The sequence below is a fragment of the Tupaia chinensis genome, unplaced genomic scaffold (assembly GCF_000334495.1).
Source record: "Tupaia chinensis unplaced genomic scaffold, TupChi_1.0 Scaffold144991_2, whole genome shotgun sequence".
Classification (NCBI taxonomy): domain Eukaryota; kingdom Metazoa; phylum Chordata; class Mammalia; order Scandentia; family Tupaiidae; genus Tupaia; species Tupaia belangeri.
Window position 1 is genome coordinate 2,468,933 of NW_006204851.1, and position 11,877 is coordinate 2,480,809.

The 11,877-nt window shown below is 37.3% G+C and overlaps 1 protein-coding gene across 1 annotated transcript in view; it reads right to left on the bottom strand.

Moving 5' to 3' along the window:
• TRPC5 (transient receptor potential cation channel subfamily C member 5) overlaps nt 1-9,563 on the bottom strand; it is a 235,155-nt gene extending 225,592 nt beyond the window's left edge. The window contains exon 1 of the mRNA XM_006167735.2: nt 9,437-9,563. The gene's annotated coding sequence lies outside the window, so the exon portion shown is untranslated. The remainder of the gene's footprint in view (nt 1-9,436) is intronic.
• Nucleotides 9,564-11,877: the final 2,314 nt, after the last annotated feature.

Below are 11,877 nucleotides of genomic sequence, written 5' to 3' on the forward strand. Positions count from 1 at the left end.
CCACTGAGTATTAGCCACTAGCTAGATGTGGCTGTTTAAATTAATTTAAATGAAATAAAACTAAAAATTCAGTTCTTTGGTTGGACCAGTGACATTTTAACACAGTAACAACATGTGGCTCATAGCTATGGTATTGAATAGGGCAGATACAGAATATTTTGTTATTATCATTATTATTATTTATACATTCAATTGCTATACATCATTTAGATTGTGAAGAGACTTTACCTAGCATGATATACACCTCAGTCCAGCCCAGTTGAGAATACTATACACATCCTCATCAACAGATAATAAACCATATCTGTGTCCCACAAATGTCTTACCTCTCTATTTTTTCCCCCAAATTTCCTTTCCTACACTGTTCCTCTCCCACACTCTCTTTCCACTTTGTTTCTAGTATCCATGACAATCTTTAATGCTTTTATGTCGTCTGAGCTTTCAGTCTCTTACATAGTGTGTATATGTTAAGTGGAGGCATATAATGTCTCTTTTATAGCCTTACTTGCTTCACTCAGCAACAAACCTTTTATATTTGTCCACTTTCTATCAAATTCCAGGGCCTTGTTGTCTTTTATGGCTGAATAGTATTCCGTGGAGCATATGTGCCACACTTTTCCAGTCCATTCATCTGTTTGTGGACATTTGGATTGGTTCCATGTCTTACCGATTGTGAATAGTGCTGCAATAAATATAGTTGTGGAAATGATTTTCCAACTGAGTTCTCTCCTGTCCTTTGGGTAGATACCTAGTAGTGGACTTGCTGGATCATATAGTAGTTCTACTTGAAGGTCTTTGAGGAACTTCTACATTGTTCTCCACAGTGACTGGACAATTTACATTCCCACCAACAATGTAGGAGTGTTGCTCTTTCACCACACCCCCTCCAGCACTTATAATTTTTAAATTTTTAATCTTCACCATTCTGACTGGGGTTAGGTGGTATCTCATTGTATTTTTGATCTGCATCTCCCTTATGATGAAGGATGTTGAGCATTTTTTTTTTTATATGCTTTTTGGCTGTTCATATGTCTTCCTTAGAGAGTTGTTTATTCAGCTCATTTTCCCATCTTTTAATTGGGTTAATCATTTTTTTTCCATGTAAGCCTCTTGAGTTCCCTGTGTATTCTGGTTATCAGTTCCTTATCTGAGGCACACTTAAAAAAATTCCCTCCCCTTCTGAGGGTTGTTGATTCACATTAATTACGGTGTCCTTTGCTGTGCAGAAACTCCTTAATTTGATGTAATCCCACCTGTCTATTTTGGGGATTATTGCCTGTGCTTTGGAGGTCTTGCTTAAGAAGTCTTTGCCTACCCAAATGTCTCCCAGAGTTTCTCCAGTGTTTTCCACCAGTAGTTTTAGAGTTGGTGGTCTTAGGTTTAGATCTTTGATCCACTTTGAATTGGTTTTTGTTAATGGTGACAGGGATTCAGATTCATCTTTGTGTAGGTGGATACCCAGTTTTTCCAGCACCATTTGCTCAAGAAGGTTTCCTTTTCCCAGTGAATTGACTGGTACCCTTTGTCAAAGATCAATTGGATGTATGTTTTGGAATTTATTTCTGGGGTCTACACTCTGTTTCATTGGTCCTCATGTCTGTTTTTGTGCCAATACCATGCTGTTTTGATTATCATAGATTTCTAATATATTTTGGTGTCAGGAAGTGAGAGGCCACCCACTCCATTCTTCTTGTGCAGAATGACTTAGGCAATATGTTTTTTTTTTTTTAATATAATTCCAGACAAATTCTGTGATTGTCTTTTCTATATCTGTGAAGAATGTCTCTTGTAATTTTATAGGGATTGCATGAAATATGTAGATTAATTTGGGTAAGATTGCCATTTTGATGATATTAATTCTGCCAATCCAGGAACATGGGATATCCTTCCACTTTTTAAAAATAGTTATTTATTTTATTTTATCTATTCATTTATTGATTTTTTTTTTTTAAATTTGACCAGAGAGAGACAGAGGGTGAGAGTGAGAGTGAGAGGAAATGAGAAAGCAAGCCACCAGATCCAGGACTCGAATCCTGGTCGGCCATGTGGGAGTGTTCAGTGCCTTAACCACCACGCCACCTGCTGGTCCCTCCTTCCATGTTTTTGTGTACTTTTTGATTTATATTTATTAAGGTTTTCATAGTTTTCTTTGTAGAGATTTTTGACTTCCTTTGCTAGTTTTATTCCTAGGTGTCTTATACTTCTTGTGGCTTTGGTAAATGGGATTACTTTCTCATTTCTGTCTCTGTCTGCTTGTTTGTATATAGAAACGCTATAGATTTTTGAAAGTTAATTTTTTATCCTGCCACTTTACAGTATGTATTTATTACTTTGAGAAGTTTCTTCATGGTTACTATTGGGTCTTCTATGTATACAATCATGCTATCTGCAAACAGAGATAATGTCAGCAAAATATGGGAATGACTTTTATTTCATTCTCTTGTCTGATTGCATTGGCTAGGACTTCCAGTACTATATTGAATAGGAGCAGAGTAAGTGGGCGGCCTTGTTTTGTACCAGTTTTTAGTTGAAAAGCTGAGCTTTCCCCCATTCTGTATAATGTTAGTTATAGGTTTTTCATAGATGGCTTTTCTTATGCTAAGAAATGATCCTTCTATGCTGATTTTACTGAGAGTCTTAATTGTACAGAAATGTTTTATTTTGCCAAATGCTTTTTCCGTATCTATTGAAATGATCATATGGTTTCTATCTTTCTTTCTGTTAATATGGTGTATTATATTTATGGTTTTGCATATGTTGAATCACTGTTACATCCCTTGAATAAAGTCTATCTGTTCATAATAAATAACCTTTTTAATATGCTGTTGAATAAGGTTAGCAAGTATCTTGTTCAGAATTTTTGCATCTATATTCATTAGAGATATTCTTCTGTAGTTTTCCTTTTGTTGTATCCTTATCAATTTTGGGAATGAGGGTAATGGAGGCTTCATAGAATGAATTTGGAAAGGTTCCTTACTTTTGGATCTCTAGAAACAGTGTGAGTAGGATGGGGATTACCTCTTCTTTAAAAGTTTTGTAAAATTCAGCAGTGAATCTGGGACCTGAACCTACTCCCAAAATTCAATCTTCTGTATGATCTAACCTGCTTTTAATACTTTCGAGGGAGGTTTTGATTTCCTGTATTATAGCCTTCATATCTAACAGTTTTGATTGATTCTTTTTTATGGTGTCCAATTTTTCTTTCATATCATGGAAGTAGTCCTCATCCTTTGGAGCTCAACATCTCTTTTCTCTTGCATCTCATAGAGTTTTGTTACTATAAATATTCTAAATTCTTTTTCTGATATTTTGGGACCTGGACTTTTCTTTGTTAGGAGGTTATTACAGATTCAATATCACTGTTTGTTTTAGGTCTATTCAGTCTCTCTGTGTTCTCTTGAGTCAATCTTAGTATATTTTACGTGTCCAGGAATTTGTCCATTTCATCCATGTTTTCTTCTTTGTTGGCATATAGTCAGTCATATTATCCTCAAATGCTGTTTTGTATTTCTACTATGTCTGTTGTGATGTTACCTGATTCAAATTTGATATATCTAGTTCCTTTTTCTCTTCTTAATTAGTCTAGCTAATGGTGTGTCAGTCTACTTTCATTTTAGATCTAGCAGTCTTTCTTTACATATTTGGGCACTCCTGAGTTGGGTGCATAGGTATTTAGAAGCATTATATATTCTTGGCGAATCAGCCCTTTCACTACTATATAATGCCATTCATTGTATCATCTTACAGTTTTTGTCTTACAGTCTATTTTTGCTGAAATCAGTATAGCGACTCCTGCTCTTTCTTGGTTTCCACTTGCATGGAATACCATTTTCTAGCCCTTCACTTTTAGTCTATGTATGTATTTATCTATGAGATGAGTTTCTTGTAGGCAACAGATGATGGGTTTCTGGTTTTTAATCCATTCAGCCAGACTGTGTCTCTTGATCAGAGAGAATTTAATCCATTAACATTCAATGTAATTATTGTTATTTTCAGTCTTGCCCCTGTCATTAAGTTGGCCATATTCTTGGTTGTTTTTTGTTCTTTTATTGCTATCTTTCTGGCTTTAGTTTTCTTGGTATAGTAATTTTTTCAGAATTTCTTGAAGAGCTGGTCTGGAGTTTGTAAATTCTTTTAGGTTTTGTTTATTCGAGAACATTTTTATCTTTTTTTCCCACATGAAGGATAATCTTGCTGGGTATAGTATTCTTGGTTGAAATTGTTTTCTATTTAACACTTTGAATATATTTCCCCATTCTTTCCTTGCTTGCATTCTCTCTAGACTTGAAAAGTTTTCTTCCAGAATTTTGTGGAATAGATTATCAATGCCCTTATTAGTTTCTTCACCTTCTGGGATACCAATTATTTGAATGTTTGGGTGTTTCATGGTATCTAGTATTTCTCATATATTATCCTCATTTTTTTTGGCTGTTTTCTCAGTAGTTTTGATAATTTTTTCTAGGTCAGAGGTTTTGTCTTCTACTCCCAAAATTCAATCTTCTGCATGGTCTAACCTGTTTTTAATACTTTCAAGGGAGGTTTTGATTTCCTGTATTACAGCCTTCATACCTAATAGTTCTTATTGATTCTTTTTTTATGATGTCCAATTCTTTTTTCATATCATGGAAGTACTCCTTATCTCTTGGAGCTCAATGTCTCTTTTCTCTTGAATCTCATAGAGTTTTGTTACCATAAGTATTTACTATAAACATTCTAAATAATTTTTCTGACATTTTGGTGATATTCTCTAAATTTTCTCTACTTGGAGACAAGTTACAATGTTCCTTTGTGGGAGATGTATTACTTGATTCTCTTATCCTTGGGTCTCTTCTCTGATTTTTAGTCATTTGGTAATGTATTCAATTTTGGCTAATTTGTTGGAGAAGGATTCTGTGATTGTGAGCTCATGTATTTCCCGTACTGTGTAATAGTTTGGTGCAATTTTCTCCCTTCTAATGTGTCATCCAGTGTTGGAATCACAGGAGTAGTTTTGCTATCAGATTTATGATGGGGGAATTTAACTCTTTTTTAACCACTACAGTGAGTTGCAAAGAATTCTCTAAAACTCACAATGTTCAGATGTTTAGCTACTGTGCACCTAATCTCTAGGTAGTGGGTAAGGACTGAATGGTAAAACAGGAAAGTAAGATAAAAGAAAAATAGGAAAAAGAAATAGGAAGAAAGGGCAAGAAAAAAAGGAAAGTACTAGAATAAATAGAGGAGAGAAAAACCATAAATTATGTTGTAGGTAATGAAATTGGGTTAAAAGTGGAAAACCCTTGAAGGGCCTACACAGTCAGAGGTAGAAGTGCCTGGATGTTTTCTGTCTTAGTTGAAGGAAGAGGAGACAAATTAGCAAGAGAAAAGCAAAAAAGGAACAGAGAGCTGTTTTCTTTTAAATAGGTGGGTAAGAAAAGTTAGAAGAGACAGAGAAGAACAAGACGGAGAGAGACTCTTGCTTATCTGACTACCACTAGGGTCTGGAAGAGGAGACCCTGGCTGGGGGGGTGCCTTACTACTGAACCCAAAGGGCCAATACAGTCAGAGGTCCAGAACATTTTTATTATTGTAGAAAGTTTTATTATATAGAGTTGGATGACCCAAATGTCTCTTCCACCTCTAAAATGTCTATAATACAGGGGACTCTTTCTATTTTAGTGTAAAATTATATAGTATCTATGTTGAGACTTGGTTATTTTCATTTGTATAATGTATTTTTTCATGGATATGAATGTGTGGTATTTTTATTTTTGTAATCTCTTCTACTTCTCTCTGGTGTTGAGGAAAGTTCTGTAAAACCACTGGCAGCTGGATTAAATAATTACTTTTCATTTTTACTAGGGTATGAAGACATGAAAGAAAAATATCTGTTTGTTCCTCTGAAGTCACTCAGCTGCATGGGGGAGTTTAAATCTGTTGCTCAACACTCATTATCACTCTGTCTACATGATGTTCCTTGAAGTAGTTGAGGAAAAGGCAGAAAGGAATGACACTGATTACAGCAAATAACAAGCAGTGTAATTTGTTAACATTTTTGCCTCTGATTATAAGTCTTGGTGTAGCCTTAATCCCAGATCCCACATGCCTCTTTACTTTGAAATCTAAAACGACAATGTTCACATAGGAGCTTATTGGCCAAACCTCCTTAAGTGGTGAAGAGAGACTTCTTTATTTTTTGTTTTATGATAGAAATTAGAGAACCTATGTCAATGGTATGTGGGAGTTCTTTGTATTATTTTTATAACTTTCCTATGTCTCTGAAATTATTTCAAAATAAAAATTATAAAAAGCATACTTAGAATAATAAATAATGAATACAGTATTATTAAAAATATAGTAATATGGCTTAAAATAAAGAAATCTTTCCAGTCATTTACCTCCATTCATTATAAAATGACCTCATCCTTACTATACATTTTGGTATTAAATTATCTTCATTTGGTATTTTGTAGGAATTTTTCATACATAATTATCAGTACTAAAACTTTTGTAGCTCCTACCCTTCCTACCACTAATTTCCTTTGTGGAGAAGAGATGCTGCTAGGTGAGATTAAACAATATGCTTCAAACTATCATATATTAAACTTCCATGTTAAATGGCTACTAATAGTTCCTAGGGTCAAGTCAGGTATACTATAATTTAATTAACCAGTCCCATTTGGGGGATATTTAAGATTCTCCCATTTATTTCCATTGTTGTATATGAAGCTTTAATAGATATTTTTGTGCCAAAAGATCTTTACACTTTTTAGGATTATTTGCTTGGTATAGCTTCCTCAAGTCAAATTGCTGGGTCAAAAATTGGGATAATCTTTAAAGCTCTCAATACATGCTGTTGAACATCTTTATAAAAAATGTTTTATTAATTTAAGAGCCATGTCTTTCTAATGGGAAGGAAAACATAGACATCCGAGGAAACAGAAGTGAACCTCAGTTTTCTCACGTACAAAGTATAATTAATGATCTATGGGTCGCTGGGAAAGTCATGACTCATTTTTACATAGAAAAACAGAAAAATACATCATCTCTTTCTAGACAACCTAATAAATTCCTTCCCTCTCATATATTCTAAGATTCTCTGATTCTAAAACAAACAGATAATGTGTCATGGATGAAGAACATTTAAGATATTCTGGAGCTGGCCCCATAGTCTAATGGTTAAGGGAACTGGATCTCACATCGCTGACTGTGGCTCAAATCCGAGCCCTTGCACCGTGAAAAGCTCACTGAGCATGTGTGTGTACATGCCCCAAATCCTGATAGGACAGAGAAATAGAGGAGATGGTATTGTGGTATGAACATGCCCCACTGGGAGGTGCTTTATCCCTTTCCCTCTCTCTCTGTCATTATCTCTCCATAGCAACTGCATGCACCTTCTGGCAAGTAAAACACACACACACACACACACACACACACACACACACACACACACTTAAGAGGTTATTTTCATCTTGTGAGGTAGAGAGACTGTAAAACCTGTCACCTGATAGCCTGACACTGTCCATAATACCACAGAATCATCAAGGATTATATAAACATTTGTCCATCTCTGTTTCAGAGCAGGACTTTGCTTTACAGGTCACTAATTTTACCTGTTAATTTTTTCCATTTTTTAAAAAGCAAGTAGGAGACCAGTGTCTTGAACATAGCTGGTGCTAAATCAAATTGTAAAGATCCAGATTAGCTGGAGTTATTGGGAAATGGCTAGGAAAAGTGAATATATGAAAGAGGTAGAACCTAAGCTGCACCTTAATGGTTGGGTAGGATCTGGATAGGCAGATGTGTGAGTTGCAAGAATACTTCCTTTACAAATGGGGTAGGAGTGGAAGTCCAGGGTAGAAATTTGCACTGTCTTGAGTAGGGCAGCATTTGGAAAAGAAATAGAAGAATGCAGGAACAAGTAAACTGGGCCCTCTTATTAGTGAATACACTATCCAGTTGAAAAGGTAGAACTTGATCTTGTAGCTATTGAGGAGCCACTGTGATTCTTAAAGAAGTGATTGAGAATGCTATATGTTAAAAGGTGACTTCTGGGACCAGCATGTGGTATGGGGGGTTAAGGCAGCTGGATCTCACATGGCCAACTGTGCAGTTTGAGTCCCAAACCCGGCAGCTTGAAAATCATGCCAGGTACATGTGAGTTCATGCCCAAAAATCCTACAAGGGAATGGAGAAGGGATTGTGGCATGGCCATCTCCTCTGGGGGATGATTTCTCACTTTCCCCCTCTCTCTGTCTCTTAATGGCAGTGCATGTGCCCTATGGCAAAAATTCTTAAAAATTTTGTTCCTATAGCAGTGCCAATGGCAAGGTAGAGCAGGAGAAAATGGGATTTTGCCACTAGTCAATAGAATCTCATCTTGAATGCTGGTAATCAAAGGAGAGGAGAGAGAAGATTATATTGAGTTTAAGCCACCAGGTCTGGGACTTGAACTGTGGTCAGCTACATGGGAGTTCAGCGACATAGCTATTACGCTAACTGTTGGACCCGAGAAGGGGAGATTTGTAGACTTATTTCAAAGTAAGAAGAAACAGAAGTTTGTAGTGGGGGAGGTATAGGGAGGCCTTCAGTGTAGGCCTCAGTGACTAGAACAGTGGTTGGGACAAGCAGATGGTGTAATGGTTGCGTTGCTGAACTCCCAGATAGCTGACCATGGTTCAAGTCCTGGACCCATTGGCTTAAACCTCATGCTGCGCGCATGTGCATTGTGCCCAAAATCCTGAGAAGAGAATGGAGGAGAAGGGATTGTGGCATGGGGGGTGATTTCTCACTTTCTGTCTCTCTGTTTCTCTCTGTCTCTCCAGCGGGTATATGTACCCTATAGCAAAAATCTGTCTCTCTAAAACAAACAAACAAACAAAAACAAAGACAAACAGTGATAGCGCTGCTATTTGTGTGATCGAGAAAGGCCATTCTCTAGGATCATTACTAGGGCCCTGATATTTTCTGGATAAACTAAGTTCCTCTCAAATATTGGGTTTTCAGAAAAGTCATGATGTAATTTTTTTTTAAATGCAAAACTGTATCATGACTTTTCTGATGACCCAATAGATTATACTTTTTCATGGCTTCCATTAGAACTTCAAAGATGCTTATTTTGACTTCTGGTCTTCATTTGGCAGTGGCTCTTACCATTTTAACTTTGTTTCTTTGCCTCAGAACGCTCTACCAAGTGATCATCTTAATGCAGTCAACTTTAGTATGACTGTTTTGTAACATTCTTGTTTTGCATGTTGGGTTCTATAAAACCAGGAAACCTTTGTTGTTACCTAGAAAATTTTACTTTTGTATGAGATTGTGTTTTCTGCAAAGTTGGTTAATTCTCAACCTGCCTGCCTGCTTTAATATATATTAGGACTTATAATGTTATAATAGTATGACTTCAAATCAAAGAGAAAAAATTGTTGGGGGCTTACATGGAAATAATGGTACATACCTCTACATGCGAAATGGTGCCATTTAAAGAATTAAATCCTGGGAATTAGGGGACCTGGATTCTAGCTTCAGCTGTGTCACTAACTTGAAGGATTAATTCAGGCAAGTCACATTACCTCTTCTTTATATCTCCATTTCCTTTTCTCTAAAATGAGGGGGATAAATAACATGATTGTTAACATTGATATTGCCATAAAATCAACTATATATTAACACAATAAATGTTTGCAAACTGTTAGCAGTTTGTAGTTTTTGGGGACCACTGGATTAGATACAGCACCAAGCAAGGGACACAGTTATGATTTCACCATTAGTTTACTGCAGGAAAACAGACAACCAGGATGATTTAGACTAAAAGAAATGAAATGTGAGCCTCAGTTGTCAGTTCAGGCTGTTTTCATAGATGAAATAAGCTAGATAATCCAGACAGACTCTTCATTCCCTTTGATAGTAGGGTCAACCCAACATCATAAACCTGTATTCCAAAGGTAGACTAGAACAAGACCTAAAGATGGCGTTGCTCTAATTTTTGGAGGGCCTGTGACTGTAGACTCTTGAGCACCATTCCTTAAAGTAGTCACACTGCTCAGAGCCATCTTAATGAATCATTGTGATCATGGTAACTACTATCTTAAGAGAAACCAGTTCACAATCTTCCTCTAATAGAGACTATGAGAAGTACGTTGTTAGAAGAGTACATTTTTCTTCATTGTGTCCCTTCCAAGAATTAAGACTATCACTAGAGTATTTCTGTTGCCTATTTATGATCTTCTATGACTCTGTCATTCATAACTTAACTTCAGTACTTCTCAAATCTGGATGGCAGATCACCTGGAAGTCAGGATGCTCTCTATGGATCCTATAAACTATTGTTGTGTAAATTTAATCCAATTTCTTTAAGTCTTTGCATTTAATTCCACAATAACCACTGAGCTCTATGTGTACAGAGGCCCATACTAATATACAAATGCTCTGCTCCACAAGTCTTTTTGCTCTTGACTTAACTCAAGTCCCGTTTTCTTATGCTGCCCATTCTCCCAGCTACCCATCCCATCCACACCTTGCACACTCTAGATTTAATGCTGATGTGAACTGTGGGTATTTTTGAGAGGTTTTAATATAGGGTGCATGCATTCCCCAGAAAGACAAAGAAAAACAGAGAATCAGAAAGTGAGAAATCACCCACCAGGGGGATGGCCATGCCGCAATCCCTTCTCCTCTTTTCTCCTCTCGGGATCTTGGGCACGCACACACATGCACCAGGTGTGAGTTTAAGCCACCAGGTTTGGGACTCAAACCCCAGTAAACCCCCAGTCGCCTAAAGGGGAGTCCAGCTACCCAGCCATTACGCCAACTGCTGGTCCCGAACCCTGTTCTTTTTAGCTATAAACTTTGACTTCTTTCCAGGGTTTTCCACCTCCCAGGCTGCCTCAGGTTACAGTTGCCCTGTCTTATATCTCCTGTGTTTTCCCCCACCAGTCTCTCTTGGGAGGAACTAGCTCTGCCAGGTAATATCGAAACAATGTTTCATGCCATTATATGACTGCAGGGAAATTTTCCTAGCAGTTTAAAGTGCCAGGCACTAGTGGGACCAGCAGTTAGCGTAATGGCTATGTTGCTGGACTCCCATGTAGTTGGCCAAAGTTCGAGTCCCGGACCCGATGGCTTAAACTCACGCTGGGTGTGTGAGTGTGCGTGCCCAAGATCCCAAGAGGAAAATGGAGGAGGAGTGATAGTGGTGTGGCCGCCCACTTTGGAGGGTGATTTCTCGCTTTCTGTCTCTCTGTCTCTCTCTCTCTTTCTGGCGAGCACACACTGGTATATGACTATAAGCAAAAGCAAGCCATTGATGTCTGCCAGAAGCCATCAAAGGGTTGAAGAAGAATTTGTGAATAAAAACCTGAAATGGATAAAATTCTACCCACAAATTAAAATTGTGTCTGTAAATTAAAACATAAGTTGTTCAGATTTTCTCAGCAGGTGGCATGGTGGTTAAAGGTGCTGGACTCCTATGTGGTCGACTGGGGTTCAAGTCCTGGACCTGGTGGCTTGCTTTCTCACTTTCTAACTCCACTCTCTCACTCTATCCCTCTCTGGTCAATTTAAAATAACTAATAAAATTGATAAATAAAGTTAAGTAAAATACTTCTTTTTTTTAATTGCTATAAGTTGTGTGTACTCCAGAGAGAAAGATGGGGTGGAGAGGAGAAAGAAAATATCCCTAAGCAGGGATGATCACAGCATAGTCCCTTCTCTTCCACTCTCCTCTCAGGATTTTGTGTATACATGCACGTACCCCTAGCATGTTTTTCAAGCTGCCAGATCTGAGACTCGAACCTTAAAGCTGGCCATGTGTATCCATCTGCGTTAACAACCACACTATCTGGTTGGCCTACCACAGATTTTGCTGACAGAATACCTTGGTATAAACCCAAAGAACAA